Below are 14537 nucleotides of genomic sequence, written 5' to 3'. Positions count from 1 at the left end.
ACACCAACAAGATAAGTTCAAGAACTTGCTGTTTACACAAAAGAAGTGGTGACGAACAGTAACGATTTATTAAATTCAGTGGCAGAAAACAATTAAAAAAAAAAATAAACAGTCTCCATCCATCAACACTTCTGTTTGAGGAACCAGGTATTACACGTCTTTAAAAATGGGATCCAGGTGTTTGTTCTTGGTTATTTTCCTTTTTGTTTGTTGTATTGTTACAGCCAGAAGCAAGGTTGCCCTATGGAAATCGTCACCCCTAGTCTTTGAAAAATGCCATTCCCTTGTCTTCTCTTAAACTTTGTGTTAAATTCTCTGCCTCTCTGTCTCTCTAAAATAATGTATGTGGCCTCAGGAATGTCTTTATCTAATTCCTGCGGCATGCTAGGTTATATTCCATTCCACTGGGCTGATCTGTATGCATTTGGATTTTCCAACTAATTACTTTGCCCTATTTGTATCATTAGTTTTATTGTCGCTGTTTTCAAGAAGCTTTTCCTGCGTAACTAATTTCCTGATTTTTTTCTTTTCCTGAAATACTGAGTTACAGGAGAAGGCAGCAAACCTCTTATGTTCCTAATTATAATCCCCAGTTTCTGAAACCTTTAGGCTTACTCATTACTACTCGTAGCAAAATAATTATTTAAAACACACCTTTCACTTCTTGAGGTCCTACAGCAAAACACACATATAAAAACTCCCACATACTGGGCATTTGCAAGTTGCCCCTGGAATTTTAAATGCTGAACACAATCAGAGAGGACTTGATGCCATGACAAATCTTGTTCCTCCAGGTGCAATACCATGTCAACATGCATTCTGGACAGGAGTAGTATTTCTGCACCCCAGCAGTGCGCTGTCAATTCTCAGACCACATCAGCTACTACACAACAGAGCCATATTCTCATTTGCTCCTACTGCTTATAGAAAAAACACATTCTTTTCTCATCCAGGTGCTGTGCAAGGAAAAGACTTGATGAACGGAATTGACTGTTTGATTTGTCCTTCTGTCATTCTGACACCACTAATTGGTCAAAATAAAATGAAGAAGTCTGAGAGGCTTAGAAAGACTGGGCTCAAATTAAGAAACTGTGTTTTGATAGAACTCAAGTGCCAAACTCATCTCCCTTTGTGTAAACTGCAGTCAGTTGCTCTCTACATCTATCCTTCAACATCACATTTGCAGGAGCTCATTAGGTTCAGGTGAAGACCACAGTCAGGCCATCTGCCTTTGGCCTCTTCCATATCCCCACCACTGTCCGTTACCAGTCACTCTTATATGCAGCCCATAATTTGCATATATAGCTAAACTGTATTTTCATAGAATCATAGAATACCTCAAGTTGGAAGGCACTCATAAGGATCATCAAATTCAACTCCCTTTTCCTTGCAGGACTACCTAAAACCAAACTGTTTTCCTAAAGGCACTCAGGTTTGAACTAAAGTCATCAAAGGGTGGGGAATACACCCCTTTCCTCCGTAGTTTGTTTCAACGCTTGATCAAGTGGCTTGATGTCTTCCCACATCACCGTGAGGAGGCAGCTTGGGTTTGCAGGTGAAGGTTGGCTGTCCCCAGGACATACGGCAGCAGTCTCCTCTGTCAGTGGTGGATCCAGCATCTGGAGCTGACACACAGCCAAAAAAGCTGGTAAAGACTTACTCAGACTTTGTGGCCATTGCAATAGAAGTTCTGAAAGCAGAAATTGCATGTTCAGGGAAACCTTGAAACGTCTACTAGGAATTGACTTCAATTAATCTGGATTTTACCCCAGATTTTTAGCATTAGTATGACAGGCAACCTAAAGGGGTTAATGTTACTAACTACATGCACATCAAATGTGGGTATTTCAGTTCAGTTTTTTATGACATCTAGATGGTAGTACCTTGAATATCAAACTGTTTGAATGAACAGAGTCTTCACTCTGCTGTACATCTCAGTTTCTTGATGCTTCCTTTTCTTCTGGCATACAAGTAGTCCCTATTAACAGCAGAGGAGGAAAGAAATCTATTGGTGATTAGCAAAGAGATTTTTCACTGGACAATAATTCTCCATTCCTAAGCACTTCCATAGGCTTGAGAGTCTGTATTTTTCTCTTCCAGCAACACTTATTGGCCAGGTATGTCCCTTTTATTAATACAAATCTATTGGATGTGGCACACTCTCCAGTCTTTTGCTAAGCTTGACCTTGGAGGAGCACCAGGCTTGTATATGGAAACAGAAAAACACCCTGTTCTCCTCCAGCTTTCCTACTGCTTCCTTCTCAGCCAACTGACATTCTTTAACAAGCAAAGGAGCTTTACATAGAGGTAAGCAAATATAATAAACTGATTTCTTTGAAGATGAATTACACCTTTATTTTTTATTCTTTTTGGAAGCCTTCAAGACTGTAATCCTAATAAACAGCTCTTCATATGCTACCTGCTGTCACTTTTTATTTGTCTGAAGCATTTTCTTCTGATTGGTATTTCTTTCAGCATTTATCCAAACCAGAAAAAAAAAAAAAAAAAAAAAAAAAGATACTGATACAAACAGGCTTGCAATATTTAAGCCAAACATATAAGCTATTCTACAAATGCCAGGTTGACAGCAACATTCCAAAATTGAGACTGTAATGTAATAAAAAACATTATCCTGCCTTATGTCTGCACAGAGAATAAGAAAATTAATGAAACACCGCAATAAATGAGGACTGGGACAATTCACAGTATCACAGTATCACAGTATGTTCTGGATTGGAAGGGACCTCAAAAGATCATCTAGTCCAATCCCCCTGCTGGAACAGGAACGCCTAAGTGAGGTTGCACAGGAACTTGTCCAGGTGGGTCTTGAATGTCTCCAGAGAAGGAGACTCCACAACCTCCCTGGGCAGCCTGTTCCAGTGCTCTGTCACCCTTACTGAGAAGAAGTTTCTTCTCAAATTTAAGTGGAACCTCTAGTGTTCCAGCTTGATCCCGTTGCCCCTTGTCCTATCATTGTTTGCCAACGAGAAGAGCCTGGCTCCATCCTCATGGCACTCACCCTTTATATATTTATAAACATTAATAAGGTCACCCCTCAGTCTCCTCTTCTCCAAACTAAAGAGACCAAGCTCCCTCAGCCTTTCCTCATAAGGGAGGTGCTCCACTCCCTTAATCATCTTGGTTGCCCTACGCTGGACCCTCTCCAGCAGTTCCTTGTCCTTCTTGAACTGAGGGGCCCAGAACTGGACACAATATTCCAGATGGGGTCTCACCAGGGCAGAGTAGAGGGGAAGGAGGACCTCTCTTGATCTACTAACCACCCCCCTTCTAATACATCCCAGGATGCCATTGGCCTTCCTGGCCACAAGGGCACAGTGCTGGCTCATGGTCATCCTGTTGTCCACCAGGATCCCCAGGTCCCTTTCCCCTACACTGCTCTCTAATATGTAATTTCCCAACCGATACTGGAACCTGGGGTTGTTCCTGCCCAGATGCAGGACTCTACACTTTTCCTTGTTAAATTTCATTAGGTTATTCCCCGCCCAACTCTCCAGCCTGTCTAGGTCTCGCTGGATGGCAGCACAGCCTTCTGGCGTGTCAGCCACTCCTCCCAGCTTAGTGTCATCAGAAAACTTGCTGATAGTACACTCTATTCCCTCGTCTAAGTCGTTAATGAATATATTGAATAATACTGGCCCCAGTACTGACCCCTGAGGTACTCCACTAGATACTGGTCTCCAACTAGACTCCGCACCATTGACTACCACTCTCTGGCTTCTCTCCTTAAGCCAGTTTGTAACCCACCTCACTACTCTATTGTCTAGACCACACCTCCGCAACTTAGCAACTAGGATGCTGTGGGAGACTGTGTCAAAGGCTTTACTGAAGTCAAGGTAGACCACATCCACGGCTCTGCCATCATCCATCCACCTTGTAACATTCTCATAAAAGGCTATGAGGTTGGTCAAGCATGACTTACCCTTGGTAAAGCCATGCTGACTGCCCCTAATAACTTTCTTATCCTTGATATGCCTTGAATTCTCCAGAGATAGGAAAAATGAAAGTGGAGCTAGAAAAGAACAAAACAAAACTTTCTGAAAAGGCCACGTTTGACTGCAGGAATTTATGGCTTGTCTTCTTATCCCAATGGTCCCTCTGTGATGGCACCCCCCATGCCAAACCCAAATTTGTCATCTGTTCACTAAACCCTTTTTCTTCAACAGGCTTAACCCCAATTACATTGTATTTTCATGAAATGGTGCATCTGTATTTCAAAAAGCAGAGCTTAATGCATCCCTGAAACTTCCCTGACACTGATGTTAGCAATAGTAAACATGGCAAGCTGAGGATATATTCCCAGCAGGGCTGTGACTGTCCTTAATATAAGCCCTTATAAGTCTACCTATACAGAAACAAGTCTGTTTCTTGATGATGTCTCTTTCTGTTCAGCCATTCAGGCAAAAACATTTCCTCGGTGGGATATAGCTTTTCTGTAAATAGCACCGTGGACTGATTTCTTGCTTCTGTTCCTTCAGCTCTTGAAACAAAAGCTCTGGGAGCAACAGACACTGGTTATGGCAACAAAAGTGGGTGATGTTTACGATACTCAACATGACTTTTATTGTGCTATACCTTGCCTTGGTGCAATATAGCCCTTTGTGGTATTAAACCTAGCAGGATCACTGGAGGATTGTTTGTCTTAACTCAAGCCCTTTGTACAGAGAGAAAAGGAATAAATGATGAGAAACTGCATAGTTACTCAATGGACTATTGGCCAATCTAACAATATGAATGAGTCAAACTGACACTGAAACTGAGAGAAATCTTTGGAATGAAGGTGATTCCCTCATGAGATGGAGACAATAGCAGCCAAGAAAAAATGGAAATGTTGGAGTGCAGCCAGGATATTAGCATGCTGCAAGGATTTTTGCTTTCCTGGGCTGTTCTTATGACCTTGGAAGAGTTAGCATGGCCATGAAGCTGTTCCACCCCTCAAGCTGTACACAAGGAAAGCATAAAACAGGTGTAAAGCCGGCTTGATATACTTCTGTATCTGCTTAGCAGAGTTCAGTCAAAGTATATCCAATATTATGCTTGTAATCATATGTTCTGTACTCCGAAGTTTCTCTGTTCAATTAGTTCCACAGTAGTGATATATTGGTAGAAAGGAGGTGGGTGGTGAGTATGCAGGTCCTGTACATGCACCTGTGCCCTAGTAGTAGCTCCCGAAGAAGGAGTGCTTGGAGTTACCAGTGGATAAGCAATTGCATTTCACTCTTTAAAACCCAGTCCAGTTCAACACAGAACAGAAGCTGATATCATAATTTCCTCGCTCTCTTTCTAAGATGCTACATGGCTCTGTCTGCTCAAAGATGACAGTGATGCATTAGAGGATTAATACTAACTGATTTCTATGCAAAACTCCATATGACTGTAATCTAGTGCATATTTCGTACCTTCTGGACGACTATGCATTGGATGAGAATGGAACAGGAATAGAAAACATCAGCTTCAAACCTTACTTAAAGCTGGCAGTTTTATCTCTGCGTCATTCATGATGCCTTTATACTTTATTCCACTTCCTTTGCATAAACATCAATAAGGCTTCAAAAGAAAACTTTTATTTTTTTCTATTATGCCCAGATCTGCCTTATTTCAAGTGTGGTACAAAGCAGAAAGCTTCTTTCAGCTAGAGTATCATTTTCTTCTTTTTTCCTATCTTTTCTTCTTTTTCTCCTTCTGATTTTGTTCTTCATATAACAATATTTCATGATGTTTCCTCAGATAGGCACAAAACTGTATCCTGAGGCTATTGTTTCATACAAAACCCTAAACACCTTCACAGGCACTCCACTAAGGGATTTCAAAACCCACAGAATTGTTGTAGGATAAATTCTAAGTATTGTAAGATTCATATATATTTAAATGAATGAATCTCTTGCTAAAAGGCTTTTCTTCCACCAAGGTAATGAAGACATTGTCCTAGGAAAAAATTCTAACAGAAGCTGAATTTGCAGTTTAAGATACTGGTCACTGAGTCTGAATCCAGTGAAGACATGAAGAGATGTAGAAATCAGGACTCACATCAAAACAAAAAAAAAGTTTGCACGTGATTTTGGGGCAGCTTTTTCAAGGATACATTCTAATTCCTCAGACGAGTTCTTGTTGCATGAAGGTCATCTATTGATTGATTAGGACAAAGTAAAAATATTTATTGGGCAGACACAGATGTGAGTCTCAACTTGTACTTCTCAGTCTCTTCAGAAGAGGAACTCATTTTGGCTTAAAATTAAATAGTATTTGGGCCAGAGAAAAATAAAGAAACTTACTGTACAGGCATGTGGTCAAAAGTCTTTGAAATACAACAGATGCCGATTAAAATCTCTTTTCCCAATGGAAGGAAGGAGGCACTTGAACCTTCAGTGTCCACCTGCTCTCTGTGCACCCTACACTACTTGCTCTTCCAGATCTCAAGAAAAGCTTTCAAAGGTCTTAATAGGAAATAGGAAAGTCATCATGTTTACTTTTGGTATATAGCTGAGGCATTTAAGCAAAGAAGAGAATTTTATGGAACCCTGACATTTGACTCCCACTGGATCTATGTAGCCTTGAAGTCCATCATAGTTTTCCTTCAGATAGGCAAATGTTTCTCATTAGTTTTGCATGGTCTTAAAATATTATTTTTAAAATCAAGCATGAAACATTCCAAGTGGAAAAATTGTGCACACAATTTACAAGATATCAAAATAAGTGGAAACACAGCAGAGTACTTCCAAATAATTTAAGAAGAAAGAAGTTCTGAAAAGTTATTTATAGCCAGTATAACTGGAATCAAAAGTTCTCTCTATCTATCAGCATGAAACCAAAATTAGAAAAGAGTCAGATTATAAAAAATAATACTCTAGAGGAACGAGATCAGTGAGTAATCCACTCCAAACTTTGTCCATGTCACCTCCATTTCTGATTTTGTTGTTGTATTTAACAGTCAAAAGTGAAGAGAAGAAATTAGGGGAAAAAAAAAAATAAAATAAAACAAAAATTGTGGTGACTACCCTTAAATACCCTAAACAGGGACCCCCTTCTACAAGGTGAATGTCTATCTTTTTTAAACATTAGGTATGCAAAAGATGACTTGCCTTCATCACTCTACCATGTTTTCTACCTACTGAACCCCTGAGGAAATATCAGTAAATGTAAAGATGGGTTCACACCAGCTTGTTTTCCTGTTATGCAACAATTTTATGAGCCCATTTCTGGCCTAACGAGGTTCCCATGTTCCAAAGCCCTGCACCCTTGGGGACTGCAGCTCCTGCCGAGCAGGGAGAGCTCTCATGTGAAGAGGGTTTTAAAAACCCAGGGCTGGCCCAAAACTCTGACTCTGTGAGATCTGGAATTGCTCCAGCACCTCATCATAGAAGTACTCACGGTTCAGAGTATTTTACTCCTGAAAATCAAACTCAGATAAAGATTGAGTCTTAGTTTAATACAACAGTGAAACCAATATTTTATCTTGAGATTCAAATCCCTGTTTGATTGCTAGCTGCAAATCCTAGTTGTTTTAGCATCCACGTACAAGTTCTGCATGCACCAGAATCTCTTTTTTTTTAAAATCCTGATTAAATTCTTTTATTTTCAGCTTCCATTACAGAAAGAGCTTACCATAAGCAGAAAGCTCCTCACTAATCTCCAAATCTCCATGGAGATGCAACGGTTATGGTGCTCTCTCTGATCTTATAGTTTGCCCGCTGATCTAAAAATAATTTTTTTGCTCATAGTATTTTTACAAAACCTGTTTTTTTGTTTAATTTTTCAGTATATCAGAGTAACAACTATGAAATAAAGACAAAAAGTCTGTTCTTTTGTTCTGGCTTTGAAGAAAGATAATAGAAATAACCCCTGATTCACTCAGAGAACTATTTTTATGCCATTTATGAGCATGACCTTCAAAGAAAGACGAAACACCTTCTTCAGTGCCTTGAAATACCCATCATAGGATCTAAATGTGCATCAATTAAATCAAAGCTCAGCGATCTTTTTTCAATGGACCCATATGACGTAGGGAGGAGCACCCCTCCCTACAGCCATTAAAGCAAGTCTGTTTGTGAATCCTTGAACGTTTTGTCCGATAAAATGATTTATGTCACCTCTGTGGGACCAGACTCTGCCTAGAAAAGCTCCTCTGGCTCCTACAGAAAAGTCACTTTGTACCTTTGCCTTTGTATGATCACAGAGAGCCTCTGTGCAATTGTCCAGCGGCCCAAATTCCCCTGCAGGATGAGTGCCCCCCTGCCACTTCATGATGTGCTGCCAAGACAATGCATGTTCTTTCCTTTGCCTCAGGCCTGCTGTTTTATACTTGGACATTTCATTTGGTGCCTTCCAACTTCTGCACCATATTGTAAATCGATTCCTTTCACCCTTTCCATGCTGATGTATACCATATACCATCTCACTTCTCCCTCTCACATGGTAAGTCCCTTTAACCTATCATTGTGCAGAAGATGTTCCATGTCCCATAACAGGGTTCTGCTGCCCTTCACCAGGTCTTCTCTTCCACTATATCCTCTGAGACAGGGCACCTGGAGCCATGTATGTACAGAGCATATGTGGTGTGCCAGGAGTGCGGGCAGCAGCTTGGTACTATTTTCTATCTCAATCCCGTTGCTTACCATACCTCCCATCACATTTTTGACTGTAGCTGAGCTCACCACGAGGGCAGAGCAAAATGAGATTGAAACACTGCCATGTCCAGTCAAAACCATCTGGCATTCAGCTTAGCACTGATGTAATCTCCTGCAGTTTCCGAGCCTCGGCTGGATGGATTTACAGACAGATGACTGCTGAAGGCGGGAGGATGAGTCTGGGAGGAAAAGCTCCTGAGGGTTATGCAGCCTCTGCCTGCCTGTATCACTTTACCTGCTGCCAGCACTGCCTGTTGAGGTTTTCCACTGAGCTCCTTTTGTCAGAAGATCAGGAGTGGAAAGTGAAGATGACTGACTTCCTTCCCTTGCTGTTCACAGTTGGACTGCTCACTTGTGCAGCCCATCAACCCCTCCAAGCCATGGGAATCCAACCTCAGCTCTGCTGTTGCTCCAGAGATGCTCCAGATCATTTCTCATCTGCTGGTCAAACCAGGAGCATGACTGCTAATCAGAGCAGTGTATGAAGCAGCAGCACAGCACCATTTGGTCTGCCATAGCACAGACCCTCCTCCATCCCTCCTCAGACTGTCACTTCATGTGGAGGCTGAGCCACCCCGCTGAAAACCCTGCAGGCTTCCAGGACATTGGACTTGAACCAGAACAGCCCAACTGAAGGGCACAGAGCAGGAGGACTGGCTCTGAACAGAGTTTCTGGATTATCCTTGTGGCCATCACTCCTTACACATCACCCAGGTCTAGGGAGGTAGGACAGGAAGAATGTGCCACCATAGACAGAGATGGCAGCTTTGCAAGATCCCTTGGCCAAAGCTGCCAGCTGTCTCTTGGGGTCCTGGGGACAGAGGGGAAAAAGAGGTGGAGAAAGTGTTTTGTTCTTTATTTAGAGAATCCTTTTAATCAGGGTGACAGAGACAAGAACAAACAAGTTATTAACCTCAGGCTTTGGGTGTTTCTCATCACACCAAAATGAGTTTTCGTTCTGCAGCCACTCATCATGGCAAAGTACTTTACAGACACATGTGGGTTATGACTTGCACTGAAATGGCACAAAAGCCAGCCTTGATATGAAAACGTAACAACTTTGTAATCAAAACCCAGAGACAAAACAACAGGTAACAACGTGAATCTGTTATCTTGCTTTATTTGAAAGCACATTCAGAAAACAAAGTGCAGAAAATAAAGTCTGCCCGTCATGGCATCAGTCTGGTTGTGTGCTTAGAGGAATATAAAAGGGCAGAGAAAAATGAAAATAACCAATCTGTTGTTCCAATACAGTGACAGCAAAATGTCCCCTGGTGTTAAATGCAGCCAGTAAGTTACAGTTCTTTACTGCTTTATAATACAGTGGTATATATTAATAACATATTAACTCAGCAACTCCACTTGAGAACTTACACAGTTATTTACAGGTTCACTTCATAAATTTTCTCTTATATTGTTGATTGCAGTTCCAGGACATTGCACTGACACAGAATGCATTGGAAATATTTATGGATACTAAGAATTGAATTTCATACTGTGAGTTACAAGACTGTAGCAGTTTATGAACTTTCTTACCTCTCTGACCTCTGAAGTTCATTAATAACCATACTCAGATCTTCTGTGACACTTTGAGCGCCAGTATGTTGAAAAAATGCAACGATAAGTATTCTGGAAAGTTCCATATTAATTTCTTAGAGCTATATACAGCTTTGAATGTTGCTTGCAACACCAACATGCTGACACTTCAGCTGTGTAGTCCTGTGGGCCATTGGGAAGGTTAAGTGCATTTTTAAAAGAATATAATGAAGCAGAACATGGAGGAAGCTGAAATCACCCCATGACATGAACAAAGTGGCCTTCAGCCTTCCTCACATTCATGCTACTTGCCAAGTTAAATCCTTACTGCAGCCGGTACCTCTTCCCAGTGAGAGGGATCCTCTTAGCTCAATGTCCGGCTATTGAAGTCAAAGCGGGAGAAGTAGCCCCTAGAAAGTGGGCAACACATTTTGCATTTGTTGGGTCCAGTATGCTCCCATAAAGCTGAAAAGAGACATTGTCTCCTTTTATTTCTATCACGGTTTCAGAGCATGGCCAGTCCCTGATTTCAGTGGGTTTTTTTCTGATTTATCTCTAATTGAGAAAGAAGCCCAATCCCTGATGACTTTCTCTCTTCCCTACGGACCCAGACCCTCTATTGTAGGTGTTGTAAACCATGTGCAACTCCAGCAAGGCTGGTAAGGCTGCTGTGGTAGAAAATGTGTCAGTCAAATAGGAAATGCAAGATCCTTTTTTACGTTATAAACTGGAACTACACATAAACCATGGACTTGTAAGGAAGTGTGCATCTATTTTCAGCAGGAAAGAAAGAATCTGATCTCCTAAACACGGGAGGATAAAGATAGCTAAAACATGCCTGTGATTTCTTGCTCTACAATACTGAGCATAGATCAGTATCAGGACATGAAATGCAAATACAATTCTACTGCAAGCAAACTGAAACAATAAATATAGCACAAACACTAAAAACTACACTTTAAATAATTTATTAATAGGACACACCTCCAGTAGTAGGAATGTCTTTCTGTACAATGAATACACCTAAGTTTTGAGGTGACAATCATATTTTGTTTATTTTGGGTTGTTATCACTAAAAATCTCTTGGTATCTCTGTAAGTTTAACTCTATTAAGAATATAATTCCTAAGAATGAAAATGTAGATCACAGACCATCAACAAATGTTTGTCTAAAGGTAATTTTCTCATGTAATTTCCCTGTGGTTATTTGGTATATTTTAATTTAATCACTTGGAGATTCCAAATTTATTATCATATTCTCAACAGCTCAATAGCATAACTGAAAATATTTTATTCCAAGAAATTGTCTATGGCAGAAATTACAGCACTTTATTTCAGCTTGAACTGCAAGCGTTGCAATCTGATGCCTCTCTGAAAAGCTAATCTAATAACTGAGAAAGGAAAGCTACTTCTTTCGTAACAAAGTTTAACTTGGCGTCTGTATGTGCCACTGCATTGCAGCAACTTCAGATTTTGAAACAACTTCATTAGAAGTGGAGATTCACTGTCTGATGTGCCTTTTGAAGCAGGTTTTAGTGTATACAATCTGGTACTCATTTCTCCAGCAACAAAAGTAGGTCTTAAGGTGAGATTCTACCAACATTTAAATATGAAATTTTTCAGAAAATCAGATATCAGGACTAAAATGAACATTTAGAAGTAGTTTTAGTTGTAAATAATTTCTGATAGTGGATTAGTTAATCTATTCTTGAATATCTGACAAATCATGCCCTAATTTCTCCCTTTGAGATCTTTTCCAAAGCTTGATTGTTCCATAGAGGAATCAACTCAGCTTTTCCTGCCTTAGCTACCAGCTTTGAATTCCTATTCTATCACCTTCTGAGACTGTGAATATTTTCCTCCCTTCATTTACATTAGTATTGCCTTAAAACTATTTATAAGCTGATACAATTTACTCTCAAACCTTGCCTCTTTTGGCTACTTAACCCAGTCATTTTCTCCTCTTAACTTTCATTTCTTATACATAATCAATTTTTTCTCTGCTGCTACACTTTCCTTTAGTTTCTCTAAAGCTTTCCTTAGCTTTGAGGAACAGAGCTGCAGGTGGACAGGCAGGTTCTCTACACAGTGATCAATCTAAGATAATGGCTTTTAATTCAGGATAGAGGATGATCAGATGATTCAGTGGAACACTTTTAGGTGTTCCAAATCACCGCCATGAATACAAAATCCTAAGGTAAAATCCCTTTCTTGGTATGTTTTGCAAGACTAGCACAGAAAGAATAAGACTTGCACACCAGCCCCTGTGTCTCCCCTTTTACAGACCAAGAAGACCTTCACATTTCTATTTTCATATCTATTCTTTACACATATCTATTTTCTAAATGTTTAATATTTTCACTAATGTAGAATTATGCTTGGTGCAATGCAGACATTATTCATAATTTAAAATGTGTATATTACCACCTGCTGTGTCCACAGTCTACAATTGAAATATTTTCTTTGCAATATATTCTTTCTTTTTTTCAGTCAATGCTATGTTTACTTGATATTTAACAACCTGATTTGTCATTTTACATAAAGATTAAGACTTCTATTCCCAAAATTCCTTTTAGATTCTAGGTCCAAAGTACAGATCAACAGTCTATCTTACTAACTCAAAACACCTACTAAAACTTTGCTGTTTATTAGTATCTTTCATCCAGATGTTGCAGCTACCTGATTTGATTCTGAATTTCTCACTTAGAATAGATCTCAACCAAACTAGGTGGCAATTTTCTAGAGTTTTCTACCCATTTGAGACATAGAAATACAGTCAGTGACTGATGAAGTCTCATTATACACAATTAGTGAAAAAAACTTTAAGTTCAGCAGTAATGAAAGCATGAAACCCTGTAACTAAGCCTTGTATTTCAAAATATTTTGTTCTGACTTATAGGTCCAAGACTTGTTTCACCAGCTACAAAGTGAAGCAGAGGCATAACTTGGGAAATGAAGTTCAGACTGGACAATTACAAAAATAGTCACTTTATGCACTGTGTGCCAATTAAAGAGGAATACAGGTCATCCTGAAAAGCAAAGCATGTAAATAAGAGAAAGGTCAGTATGGGATTCACAGTGGCTCAAGAACACATGTAAACCCGATGATGAGAATAAAGGCCTCTTCCCTTCATTGACTACTTTAAGGTTAGAAGCATCTCTCCAGAAAACCTAATTTCAAGTGGCTAAATATTCTTCCTTGGGGCTGGAGAACTGCAAAGACTTGTGAAACTTGGAAAGATGTGGATCTGGAGGAAACCAGGCAGTTATCCATCTGTCTTGTAAGAGGGCAGTGAGAGAGATGGGTGTTGCAGTGAACACTATTTATTAAGAGCTTCTTACCCAGGGCACGACTCATCTGGGAACAGCTTGAGATGGGAAAAGTAACTAGAAAGATGTCAAAGAGCTTTCCTGAGGGATGCAGACTAACATATCTAGAAATTCCCTAGTAAGAAGAAGAGGTACAAATACAATCATAAAATGAATAATGTAGAATTACAGAAGAAGTAAGTGTCTGGTCATTTAAAAGCAATTCAGATTTATTTTCATAACCAAGATCACCCTGCACACTGGAGGTGCAACATCCTACAAAAGCTATTGTCCATACACAGTCATCCAGGAAGGAAGTTCCACTAAAGAATCCAATTCACTTTCACTGTGTCAGTCAATTCATTAATCATACTCTCTTTATATGAGAACACAAAAAGTTGATCTCCCTTTGGATGCCACAAAACAAAAAACCTTCAGGCTGCAATCTTGAACTGTAGGCCATATTTTTAATAAACCACTTGTTGGGTTGGGATCTTTTCATTATTATTACAGATGTAGAAAGAAATTTTGCTACAGCTGCACTCAGCTGCATGGACAAACACTTTCTACTGTCTTCCAAAAGCTAAAAACCATAATTTTCTTCTCTAGTGCTTTAATTTTTTCAAAATTTTCTGACATAAAAGTTTGCTTAATTCCCATATTTCGAGTTTCTCTTCAAACACTTCAAATATTTATAGTTCTACATTGTCAATGGATTTTCAAGTCTGCGGAAGCTTTATACACATTCTTCATCTCTGACTGAAAATGACCAAATTAAATGTCTCCATATCCACATGCTTTGCATAATTTCACTGTCTGTAACCTTGAAATACTGAGTAGCGGCTTAATCTCACTGGAACAATCTTACTGTCCAGGTCCGCTCATTATCTAAATGAAGTCTTAACCTATGGCAATTATTTCCTTCAAGCCACTGGCGGTGAATTCAGATAATATTTCGGTTCTTGGCAGCTCAGTCTGAATGTGCACACAGGATACATAACAAAAGATTCTCATTCATAGCTATCTTTCTTGATGACACTAACTTCATTGA

The sequence above is a fragment of the Nesoenas mayeri genome, assembly GCF_963082525.1.
Source record: "Nesoenas mayeri genome assembly, chromosome: 3".
NCBI lineage: Eukaryota > Metazoa > Chordata > Aves > Columbiformes > Columbidae > Nesoenas > Nesoenas mayeri.
Note: the sequence above shows the minus strand (reverse complement) of the source record.